Genomic DNA, 12601 nt, shown 5'->3' with positions numbered 1-12601 from the left:
TTATAAACAAACACAAAAGCCTGGGGATACCAGAGATCAGCAAGGGAGACAGGACACTGAAAAAAGAGGGTCTGGAGAATACTAACAGTCAAGCGGAAGAGGATGAACAACCAGAGGTGGGAAGAGACACTGAATTCAGCAGGCTGATGAGGAAATACATGGTCCTGCTCTGAGAACCCTCTAGTGATCTTTCAAGTCAGGGTCACACACCTGGTACAGCACCTTCTATTCCCCTTATGAGAACACTTTTGATACCCCTATTTAATTGCCCTTCTCTACTATCTACTAGGCCAATATTTGAGGACATAAAATCAACAGAATTGGCAGGGACCAGCCCTGCTCTAGTCCAGTGTCTTAGTACATAGCACAACACAGACTGATGGTTTAATGGACAGCTACCATTCTAAGTGCCACCTGCAGGCAGTCCACTTCACCATATACTTTTCCTATTTTAGTTCCTTCCCCCAACAGCCCAAAAGAAGATATATCTCCATTGCACAGATGAGGAAACTACAGCTCAGGCAAAATGCCCGAAGTCACTGATAGCAAGTGATAGAGCCAGGATGAGGCTGCACATCCTCCTTCACACGCTCTGCTGCCTTCCATCACGTGGACTTTCTGCAGCAATAGTATCCTCTCACATCACTGCCAAAGGGATACAAAATCTGTCCTCACATAATTGGTCTCCCACAGCACTAAGTCAGGGAAATGCCCAGGGAAGTACTTCCCTGCTTGACTTCTCAAGAATCCCTATTCTTGCCAAGCACAGTGAACATTCTCCAGACTTTCAAAGTAGTGCTTCATCCTTAGGGCACTTCTAAATGCAGCAATGAAATCTGGCTTCTCTGAAACTGAGGTCTGGAGGTAAAAGAACTTACAACCGCTGGAGCCTTAACTCTTTTTCAATTCTAGAAACCCATTATAGCCACCTATCAGGAGTTTCACCCTACATCTAAAAGGCCTCACTCTAAATGAACTAATTCTGATCATGGCAAAGGAAGTTTCTCCATGTCACCTATTTTGGACCAAGGCATAATTAGGATGAGAGAAACCAATGGGGCCTAAGAAGCCAACACTACATATCTTTGTGAAAATTAACAGTAGTACAATCTTGTCTCTGCTTTCAAGACTGATGTGTACTGTCTCCCCTTGATATCTTAAGATTGGAACTATATAGGCTTTTTCCTGAGTACATTAACACCCAGGAGCGTCCTTTTTCCACTCAAGAGCCACCGTCAACTATGCTGGTAAGAGCATGGGGCACAGATGGCAAAGAACAGGTCCTACCCTTGATTCTGTCAGTATAAAGCCGCATAACTTTGGGTAAATTACCAGCTTCTTGGCATCTTCCTGAGTTGTAAAGCCAAAGGGTTAGACTAGACAATTCCTTAGGTGTCTTCTAGCTCTAAAATTCTATCATCAGAGAGTATGGAAAGGGGGTGGGAGAAGGCACGCTGGATGCCAGCTGGCTGGGAAAGACTGAGAGGATGAACCCTCCTGGCTATGGTTAACAAAGCCTGTGTGATCTGCATGGTTCCCTCCCTTGCCAGAGCCTCTGCTTAGAGCTTTCTTTGCTTGCCTTGACATCCCCAGCCCCCTATCCAAATAGAGGATTCCCAACAAAGAAACATGAACACAACTACAGGTCTACATCTAAAGTAGGGGAGCGGAGGGCAATAGACACAACCAGAGAAATGTTCCCTACACTGTCTAACACTCACCAATATTATAATGCATCTCTACATTTTTAATCAGGATGATTAAAAAAAAAAAGCAGCCAGCACTCCTCTTTCTTAGCCTTTACAAGGTACCACTAATGATCTCCCTTAAGCTCTTTTGAGCCAGGTCCCTATTCACAGAGCATAAAGATATAAACAGAGGGAACACTTCAACCAGCCCACTTCCATCCTTTGGATTAACTTCTCAAGATGCTCAGGGCTAAAACAAATTATTTACTTTGTTTAATGTCATTTCCATCCAGCCCACAGATCAAGTTCAACTGCCCTACTGGCAGAAAAGGCTTCAGAACAGGGAGTATCTTTGTGACCACTCTAAAGTAACACCCCCTGAGTTATTTCACATTGTTTTCTTATTTTCTTCACCGCTATTATCATCACCTGACATTTTTATTTACTGTTTACAGTCTGTCTCCAGAGTAGGCTCTTTCTTGTCCACCATCGCACTTCCCATGCTGAGAATGCCTGTAAATACTTGTTAACGAAAATTAGCGCACACACACGCGCGGACCTTAATTCACATTCAGGGACATGATGTTCAAACATGGAAACCATCTTCCAATCAGACTGATATCAAATGTTCCAGTGAATTTCTACTCTTTCCTATAGAACAGCTTACATACGCATGCTGCAATAATGGTACTTCCCCTAGTAGTTTTCTTTCTTAATTCCCTACCATGAAGCACCAGATAATAAGTCACGGATATACCAGCTAACTCACGTTCTAGTTCATCTTCCTGCTGGGTCATGCATATTACCCACAAAGCAAACATTGCTCTTACACAGAAAGTACTGATTGTGTTTATCGCCATGAGACCCTTTTCACCCATACCACATGTATCAAGGGTATTAAAGGACTTTCAACAGCCTAACCAATAATCAAAAACTATTCAGTGCAATGTGACCAAATTATGCTCTAACTATAAATACCTTGATTTCAGTATACTGTATTCTATTTCTTTTTTTTTGGACAGGGTCTTGCTCTGTCTCCCAGACTGGAGTGCAATGGCAACAACATGGTCCACCGTAGCCTCAACCTCTCAGGTTCAAATGATCCTCACACCTCAGCCTACTGAACAGTTGGGACTAAAGGCACCCACCACATCTGGTTTTTTTATTTTGCAGAGACCAGGTCTTACTATGTTGCCCAGGCTTACTGTATTTCAAACGTATCACTTTCATGTACCGCTTTAACTCCAATAGTTTTATTGTTTTGCTTTATCTTGTTACTTTTTTACCTCCACAAAAAGAAAATGAAGACAGTAGAGTCAAAGCCCCAGACAGAATGAATGAGTACTAAGGTGCCTTGAACACAAAGTCCCCATGAGTAAGAAGGCTTAAGGCATATACTGGGGAAAGAACTGTCTTTGGTAAATATATCTTTTGAGTCCCAACTGGTCAAACTGAGTGAGAGCAGTCACCCTACAAAATGATTCTAGTGCATTGTAAACTAGTCAGGAAGAGAGACAGCCCTTTATGTATTATGTTACTCTTTAAACTGATACTACAGTTTTCACCTCAGGACAGAATGAAGCAGGAAAAGAGAAATTTTTCATAGATTAAATCTCACGTACACTGGCAAAACTGACCAAGTATGGGCAAGATAAAAGTTTAGGAAACTCCCAGGGGATCACAAAAGCATAAGCAGTCTCAAAAACCACCCTTTCCAGTATTTCACCTGAATCTAGATTTCGGATTCATCATAGCTTTAAAATAAAAAAATAAAATAGCCGGGCGCGGTGGCTCACGCCTGTAATCCCAGCACTTTAGGAGGCCAAGGCGGGCGGATCACGAGGTCAGGAGATTGAGACCATCCTGCCTAACACAGTGAAACCCCGTCTCTACTAAAAACACAAAAAATTAGCCGGGCGTGGTGGTGCGCGCCTGTAGTCCCAGCTACTCGGAGGCTGAGGCAGGAGAATGGCGTGAACCCGGGAGGTGGAGCTTGCAGTGAGCCGAGATGGTGCCACTGCACTGCAGCCTGGGCGACAAAGCGAGACTCCGTCTCAAAAAAAAAAAAATTAAATTAAATTAAATTAAATTAAAAAGCGAGGCACAGCAAGAAGATATGGATTCCAGGGCCACACTTACCACTGACTGATCTGTGCCTTGAGCAGGCAAAAAACCTAGTACAGTACAGGCTCTGGAGCCAAGAGGGGGAGGGTTATATCTAAGCCTTGACCCTCACTAGCTCTGCCACCTCTCAGGGAAAGATGGTCTACCTCTAAGGTCAGCTGGGTGGATGTTGTAATACAATTTAAAATGCCTTGGACAGAGTCTAGCACAAAGGCTTGTTTTTTATACAAATGCCAGCATTTTTTCTACTTAGGTTGGACTCATGAGAAAAAGTCCAACTCCAAGTAAATGTGATCATTTCAATTACATTCCATTTTATCTTATAGATTTTTAAAAAGTTGGGCAGGTGCTCACACCTGTAACCCCAGCACTTTGGGAGGCTGAGGCAGGGGAATGACCTCCTGACCTCACCTGAGGTCAGGAGTTTGAGACTAGCCTGGCCAACATGTCAAAACCCCGTCACTACTAAAAATACAAAAAAATAGCCAGGCATGGTGGCAGGAGTCTGTAATCCCATCTATTCGGGAGGCTGAGGCAGCGGAATCGCTCAAGCCTAGAAACAGAAGTTTGCAAGTGAGCGGAGACTGTGCCACTGCACTCCAGCCTGGGTAACAGAGAGAGACTCCATCTCAAAAAAAAAGTATACCACTACTAGGTTATGGAACCTAAAAGCCACGTCTCCGGATATCTTACTAATTTTGGCAACCTTCTCTCACATAAATACATACAAATTACTTTGTTGAATGAAAATTTTATAACAATATTTTCCCTTGTAAGTTATAAGACAAGTGTAACATACATGTGAGTGTGATAACTGCTTACAATTTAATAGGCCAGGAGCAGTGGCTCACGCCTGTAATCCCAGCACTCTGGGAGGCAGAGGCAGGCGGATCACCTGAGGTCGAGTTCGAGACCAGCCTGACCAACATAGAGAAATCCGGTCTCTACTAAAAATACAAAATTAGCCAGGCGAGGTGGCGCATGCCTGTATTTCTAGCTACTTGGGTGGCTGAGGCAGGAGAATCGTCTGAACCCAGGAGGTAGAGGTTGCAGTGAGCCGAGATCGCGCCACTGCACTCCCGGCTAGGCAACAAGAGCTAGACTCCGTCTCAAAACAACAGTAACAGAAAAAACAAAACCAATTTGAATAATCAGAGTTTTTTAAACACCACACTGAACACAAGGTCATAATTCAAATCCTAACAAATTGTTTATTCTGGAAAATTCCAAATAATCTGTGTGGCTATATAAGTGTCTACTCGTGGGCTGGGCACGGTGGCTCACACCTGTAATCCCAGCACTTTGGGGGGCTGAGGCGGGTGGATCACGAGGTCAAGAGATCCAGACCATCCTGCCCAGCATGGTGAAATCCCATCTCTAAAATACAAAAATTAGCTGGGCACGGAGGTGCGCACCTGTAGTCCCAGCTATTCAGGTGGCTGAGGCGGGAGAATCGCTTGAACCCAGGAGGCGGAGGTTGCAGGGAGCTGAGATAGTGCTACTACACTCCAGCCTGGGCGACAGAGCAAGACTCTGTCTCAAAAAATAAAACAAACACAAAAGTGTTTACTTGTGACAGGCCTGATGGTAACACACAAGAAAATTACTACCAAACCATCTCCAAAGTCAGTAGTATAAACACTCTGCCCCTATGCTGGGATCCTTTTAGAAACTGTTCAAAGAGATTGAATCGAAAAGTGATACAGGCCGGGCGCAGTGGCTCACACCTGTAATCCCAGCACTTTGGGAGGCTAAGGTGGGCGGATCACCTGAGGTCAGGAGTTCGAGACTAGCCTGGCTAACATGGCAAAATGCTGCCTCTACTTAAAATACAAAAATTAGCTGGGTGTGGTGGTGTGCACCTCTAATCCCAGCTACTCAGGAGGCTGAGGCAGGAGAATCACCTGAACCAGGGAGGCGGAGGCTGCAGTGAACCGAGATTGTGCCACTGCACTCCAGCCTGGGGGATAGAACACCACACTGTCTCAAAATAAATAAATAAATAAATAAATAAATAAATAAAAGGGGATTTATTTAAAATATATATATATATATAAATAAAAAGTGATCTGAGAAAGCCATATTGTACCCATATTGGGCACATATCCGGCCAAGCAGCACAGTTCTAGAAATTTAAGACAAAAATTCTGAGATTGGTATAGAAATACTTGCCGGTCAAAAGCATGGCCTAAGGCCTTCACACACCATAAAATCAGTGAAACTAATTGCAGTTCTTCAGCATCTGCAGAGCATTGGCTACCAGTAAGGAGTAAGTTGGGGGAGGCAAATAATTAGTGCACCCTGAGGTGACAGTTAATTCCACTAGCATACCATTTCACAGGAGATGTTATGGCATTCTACTTCGTCCCCCTACTCTGAGAATGCTGAAGCTGGCTGGAAATTTCAACCGTTAGCCAAATGTCAAATGTCCTTTGAAGAACTTTAATAAGATCCGGATCCTCCACAATCCCCTGCATAGAAAGCTCTTGGAACTCCTCTGAGCCAACATACACAGACCCAATCACATGTTATCCACACATTTCCCAAGTAGACAAATATTCTCTGAAGTATTTCTGATAACTTCTTTCACAAAGACAAAAAATATGTAAGATGCATTCCACCCAGGTCAGAATAACACACTTTCCGTTCTGAAGCACCGAACAGCAAGTGGGATTTCAAAAAAGAGTATACCCTGACCAAGTTTTATGCTCTGTTGAAGGCAGAGGCTGGAAGCTAAAAAACAGGCTTTTAAAAGCCAGCTAAAGTACAGTCTGCATTTCTCAGAAAAGTTGCCTATGGCTAAAACAGAGCACAAAATGAGAGATAAAAAAGCAAAACCACAAACCCCTGTACTGTCTGACCTGGGTATCCTCACTTAACAGATGAGGAAATTACGAGGGTAAGTAACTTGCCCTGGGCTGCAGTTTATTTGGCGTCAAAGCTGTAAGCAGATTCCTGGTCTCCTAGGTCGGAATTCAGTGAAGTTACCCCACCCATCAAACAGCTACCCCACGGAAGATGCTGTATAAAACTCTTCACTGAGGCTGTTAACATAAGGGTCCAATTATCATTCAAAGATCAGCCTGTTCGATAATAGCTCGAAAATTCCATCCATTTTACAGCAGTTACCAGAAACATCTAATCTTCGAGGGAAAAAAGGAAAAGGAGAAAATCCTAATTTTGACCTGACCCCTAACGTCCGACTAAAGGTATCAGCAGACCGTATTGGTATCCGCAACCACAGAAACCGACAATAATCCCACCCACAAGCAGAGGAAGACAGCCGCTCCTCGGCACCGCCCCCCAACTCACTAAATTCCACTCCCATTCCGGCGCCCAGGGGACAGTGCACCTCCTGCCGCAGCCTGAGAGCAATCGGCCCGATTGGCCACGCTCCTTCAAACCACCACGTTCCCCCGAAAAAGGGACGAGAGCCTCAGGTACCCAAACGAGCGCTCCCTCGCCCAGAGACCCCGGCTCGCACACCCCGCCCTGTTCCCCGCGGCGCGGGAGGAGAGGCCGCCCCACACAGGAAGTGTGTCCTGCGCCGGGACCTTGCTCCCAGCCCGCCGGTACCTGCCCTCCGCCCCCAACAGGCGAGAAGCAGCCGCGTCCACATGGCTTCAGGTGTTCACATGGCAGTAAACGGGCCCCTGCCCTCCCGGGCGCCCCAGCGCGGCGCCCTCCCGCCCAGAGTCCAGCCCAGCCCCGCTGGCCTCGCCTCCAGCCCGCAGCCAAGAGGCGAGCGCGGCCGGTGCCCCCGGGGCTGCCAGGGGCCCCGAGGCAGGCGGCGCTGACTCCCGGACGCCGCCCGCTCACACTCGCCGCCTTTGCACCCAAGGCCTCGCGCGACGAGCAGGTACCTTCCCTCCGCACCCTCCGGCGAGCACCGGCGCCCAAGCTCAGCCGGATCCCCGGGCCGGCCCGAGACACCTCAGCCCTCTGACGCCAGGCCTGGCCCGGGCCCCTGCCCGCACTCTCGTGTCGGGCCGGGCAGCAACACTCCCCTCAGCACCTCAAGCCCTGGCTTGGAGTCCAGGAGGCTCAGCACTCCCAGGTTGGGTCCTGCCAGGACCTCTGCTCCCAGCCCCCCAGGCCGGACACCCCGGCCCGGCCCCAATCCCTCAGGCCCGACCCTCTCCTTGCCCCTCAGGCCCGGGCGGCGGTTACCTGCTGGAGCCCCCCGCCCAGTCCCTCGGCCTCCGCCGGGGGCGGGAGGGGAGGGAGCGGTGGCGACGGCGGGCGGCGCTGCGCGGGGTGGGGGTGGGGGTGGCTCCGCCGCCTCCAGCTCGGGCGCCCGGGCCGGCGGCGGGGCGGGCCGGGGCCGCGGCCCCTCGAGGCTCGCTCCGGCCCGCGCGCTCGCTCCCCGGTCGGGCGCGCCTCAGGGCGGGCTCCCCTGGCGGAGGCCGCGGCCGCCTCGCAGGGGCCGAAGGCGGCTCGGCTCGGGGTTTTTTCTCTCCATTCTCCCAACACACAGGAAATAACAGAGCGTCAGGTGACGGCGTGCGGCCAATGGGGAGGCTCTGGGCCGCGGCGCGCGGGCGGGCGGGCGGGCGCGCGGCGGGGCGGGGCGCGCGGCGGGGGCGGGGCGCTGGGGGCGGGGCCGGGCGCGCGCGTGCCCACCCGCGTGCGGCGGCGTCGAGGCCGGCGCGCGCCGGGCAGGGGCAGCGAAGACCCCCTACCCCACGGCCGGGTGGCGCGAGGTTCTCCTCCGCGGCCGCTGGGCGCAGTACGCCGCCCGCCCAGTGCCATCTTGGCCCGCGCCTCAGGGCCGTCTTGGGGGTGGCCGCGAGCCAACTTTCTGGGGAGTTGGTGGCCCGGAATCTCTCTGGATTTCTGGAGTTCCCTGGAGCCTCCAATGCCAGAATTGCGCCTCTCGAGGCCCGGGAAGCCCGCGGGCAAGGGCCCGGCCTCCTATCGGTGACCTGTTTAGTCGGGGAGGGCGTGGGGGCGGCTCCTGCCCACCAATAGCCCAATGGACCGGGGCCAGCCCAAGGCCTAGCTGGTCCCGCCTGGGTCCCTGGCAGTCCCCGCCCATGGGCGCCGGGTGTCCGTGGAGGAACGGCTTGGGTCCTCTCAGAGCCTCAGTTTCCACCGCGGAAAACGCGAGGAGGGAGGCCCACATACCTCACCTGTAAAATGGACGCTCCAGTTGCCTTCTGCTGCATTAAAAAGCTGCAATGCCAGGCTGACTGCGCCCAGGGTCCCGAATTAATTTGCCGATAAGGCAGAGGATTTGCGGTGCCAAGGCCTCAGCCTCTTCCCAGCCTTCCTTTGCAAACCTGATGTGTTTCTAGAGCAAAGAAAGCGCTTGACTTCTTTATAAAGAAAATCGCAATTGTAGAGCAACTACGGTGTAGATGTTGGCGCCCCCAGGGCCATCAAAAGTGACAAGGCCAGCAAGGGTAGGATACGTTGAGAATTTGTGATCCTGCCCCTGACCTTTGACCTGGCCAAATTTTCTTCCCACTTTGGGCCTCAGTTTCCTGTGGGTGAGGAAAGTTTGGATTAGATGTCCCTAATGTTGGCTAAAATTGCCGATTCTAAATTAGGCTCCCGTCTGTCCTAGATGTTAGGGGAGTATGTGGCTTCCTCTCCTGAAGCAACCCAACCTGCAAGTCAGTTGGGATTGGAAAAGTGCTTCCAGCAGCAGATGGGGATTGACAGGAACCAGGGGTGGTCTGGAACCCAGATTTCCATATATTTGAGGTACACAGCTCCCCAGCGGGCCTGGTTTTACTTTTTGACCTTTCACCCCACCTAGCCAGAGGTGTTAATGCTTAGCCTTTTCTCAGGCTATCCAAGGAGGGTCCCAGGGTCCCAGAAAGGCCCGAGGCAGTCCTGGGCCCCTTGGCAGGAACATGTCCTTGGAGAAGACAGTGATTTCTTCTGGCTTCTGTCCAGTCTCCCATAGTGGGGGCTGGCTCCAAAGCAGGTCAGGACTATTCCTGGGGACTTGATTCCCCAACACCTCCTGCATGCCAGGCTCTTCCGGGGCAGAGCTGAACAAGCCACGAGGCCCTGCCCTTTGATTGTTCCCATTGTTCTTCTGAGTTTCATTTTCAAATTCTCAGGCCTCAGGACTTAAAAGACCAGTACCTGGCTTCTCCTGGGGTCAGGGCTGTAAAGGGAAAGGTGGAAGAGGCGCTCAGCACAGGGCTGTGTTTTCTGGACAAAAATAGGAGAATGCAGGGGAGCTTCCTGAAGACCGGTGTTGGGGGCACCCTCAATTTCTTGAGAGAATTCATGAAGAAAGGTGAATCGCTTTTCCTTAGAGTCGCCTGCCCCATCATTCCTCCATTCTTTCCCTTCCTCGTAAGCTCACTTTCGTCTCAGATGCAGGGCCCTGGGGATGGTGACAATCTGTTGCAGAGCCTCATTCGAAAGGGAAGGAATAAAGAATGCAGACGGGTAACCGGAGTCCAGGCTCTTGTCAGCTCCTGCCTCTTATAACCATGCAGCCCCCTCCCTGCCCTTTCAGACCCTGCCAGAACATTGCCCTGATGACCTCCACCTGGAAACTTCCCCCGTCCTAGGACCAGGCCAGCTGGGCCTCTTTATCCCTGAAAGCCTGCCGCTTTCTCTTTTGGTACCATTTGGAAAAAGAACGTATATGGGCATCATAGCCAATAAGAAGACGTAGGTTACTCTTGCACTGTGTGGCCTTGGACAAGTCACTTCCCCCTTTGGTTTCCTCAGCTATAAAATGAAGATAATATTATGTCACTGGACCGGGTGTGGTGGCTCACACCTATAATCCCAGCACTTTGGGAAGCTGAGGTATGAGGATTGCTTGAGGCCAGGAGTTCAAGACCAACCTGGGCAGCACAGTGAGACTCCCCCCCATCTGTATTTACTTAAAAGAAAAATAAATTTTTTTTTTTAATTACCTCACTCATAAGGTGTTGTGGGACTCTCAAGAGAGCTGCATAGGCTGGGCACATTGGCTAACGCCTATAATCCCAGCACTTTGGGAGGCCGAGGCGGGTGGATCACCTGAGGTCAGGAGTTCAAGACCAGCCTGGCCAACATGGTGAAACCTTGTCTCTACTAAAAATACAAAAATTAGCCGGGTGTGGTGGTGGGTGCCTGTAATCCCAGCTACTTGGGAGGCTGAGGCAGCAGAATCGCCTGAACGTGGGAGGCGAAGGTTGCAGTGAGCTGAGATTGCGCCATTGCACTCCAGGCTGGGCGACAAGAGCAAAACTCTGTCTCAAAAAAAAAAAAAAAAAAATTCAGTGTAGTACCAGGCACTGTTAACACTAGCTGCATGTTCTATATGGACACAATAGGACACTTGAGTAGACTGAGGCTCAAAGAGTTAAGTTGCTGCCCAAGATTGCACGGTGGCAGGCACTCAATAACTGAGAGCCCCTTCCTCTGAAATCACATTAGTGTTTTCTGTTGTTCTCTCATTGTCTCAAATGCATGGATCCTGTTTTTCCTACCACACTGGGAGCTCTTTAAGGAAGGAACAGTAAAAAACAAACAAACAAAAAAACAGTAGACCAGATTCTTCCCCCTTTCTCCTGACCCAGTCCATTCAAAAATTATTCATTGAACTGAATCAGTGTATCAATTCTATAAACAAAATTAATCCTTTGCCTCTTCCTCTGGCTCAAAGATGGCTTTTGGAAACACTGTATCACTCCTTTTATTACAAACTCCTCTGCCCTCCTCCAGGCGCCTGGGCCACTCCAGGATTACAAATGGAGCCTTCTGCCTCTAGGTCACTGATTCCACTACCATCTGTCAGCGTGGATTGATTGAGGAGACTGGCCCTGCTCGGCAGATCAGTGACTTGCGCAAAGTGAGCCGGGGTGCCTTCAGAGCAGGCGGATGTCCTTCCTCACTTGCCAGCTCTGGTGAGCAGACACACAGCCCTCACCTTTATCCTTAACCAAGCTCCAGCTCTCCTTCCTCTTGGGAGGGGCCGCCTGCTAACTCAATCACACCAAGAGGGAGGCCTGGAATTCCTGCTCACAAGCTCAGGGCTTCATCTGCAGTCTTCCAGGAGGCAACCTACAAAAGCCTCTGGCTAACAGAGCGGGAAACTCCCCACAGCCTCCTGCTGTGCCTGTCCCCAAGCCACGCACTGTCCCCTTGCAAAGCACAAGGATACTGAGAGTGCACAAACAGCAGGGGTGGAGAGCCTCTGTGGGCACGCCCTCATTCTGTGCCCTCATTCCACAGGAGCCCCTGCTTTGTGCAAGTCTCTGAGCCCACATGGAGGGAGCATGGGGGCTCAGAACAGTTCTTTCTGGTGCAAGGTCAGAGGAGGCTCTAAAGCTATGGTGGTAGGGAGGGCTTCAAAACAGAGGACCAAAGAATACCGAGACGTAGGGGTATGGGCGAGAGCCACCTGCTGTGCCCAGGAGGACTGTGCCCAGTGCAGGGGAAAAAGATGAAGCTGCGGAGTTGGGCAAGGGTGGGATCCTGCAGGGCCTTGTAGCATTGACATGTTTGGCATGGATTTGTTTCACGGGGTCCCACAGAAACTTCTGCTCTCCAGGTTTGCCCCTCACTCTGCCCTCCAGGATAGAAGTGTGGCATCCTAATCTAGGATGCATCCATCTCTCCCCCTGGACTGTGAGCATATGCAGGGCAGAGACACCTCTGCTTCTCTCGGGTCTCCGGCATCCTGTGCAGGGTAGGGCACCATGTCCATTAAAATGATGTTAGTGAGGATGATACAACCCAGAGGAATCCAGGCTTACTATGAACCAGGCACTATGCAGATTTCCCTTTGTCATCCCAGTTCTTCATATTTGCAGCAGTCTAATGAGTTT

General features: G+C 50.3%; 1 protein-coding gene and 1 pseudogene across 5 annotated transcripts in view; one reads left to right on the top strand and one right to left on the bottom strand.

Annotated features, from left to right (window-relative positions):
* Positions 1-11937, top strand: part of LOC102135908 (uncharacterized) — a 59653-nt pseudogene extending 47716 nt beyond the window's left edge.
* The window catches only part of TCF20 (transcription factor 20), a 187739-nt gene that overhangs the window by 105156 nt on the left and 69982 nt on the right, over positions 1-12601 (bottom strand). For 2 of the 5 annotated variants that reach the window (XM_005567109.4, XM_005567107.4), the window contains exon 1: positions 7983-8297. The exons of the other annotated variants lie outside the window; for them this stretch is intronic. The gene's annotated coding sequence lies outside the window, so the exon portion shown is untranslated. Of the gene's footprint in view, positions 1-7982; positions 8298-12601 lie in introns of those variants that run through there. 5 annotated transcript variants of the gene reach the window in all.

Source organism: Macaca fascicularis, chromosome 10, assembly GCF_037993035.2.
Source record: "Macaca fascicularis isolate 582-1 chromosome 10, T2T-MFA8v1.1".
NCBI lineage: Eukaryota > Metazoa > Chordata > Mammalia > Primates > Cercopithecidae > Macaca > Macaca fascicularis.
This window is presented reverse-complemented; position numbering and strand designations above follow the sequence as displayed.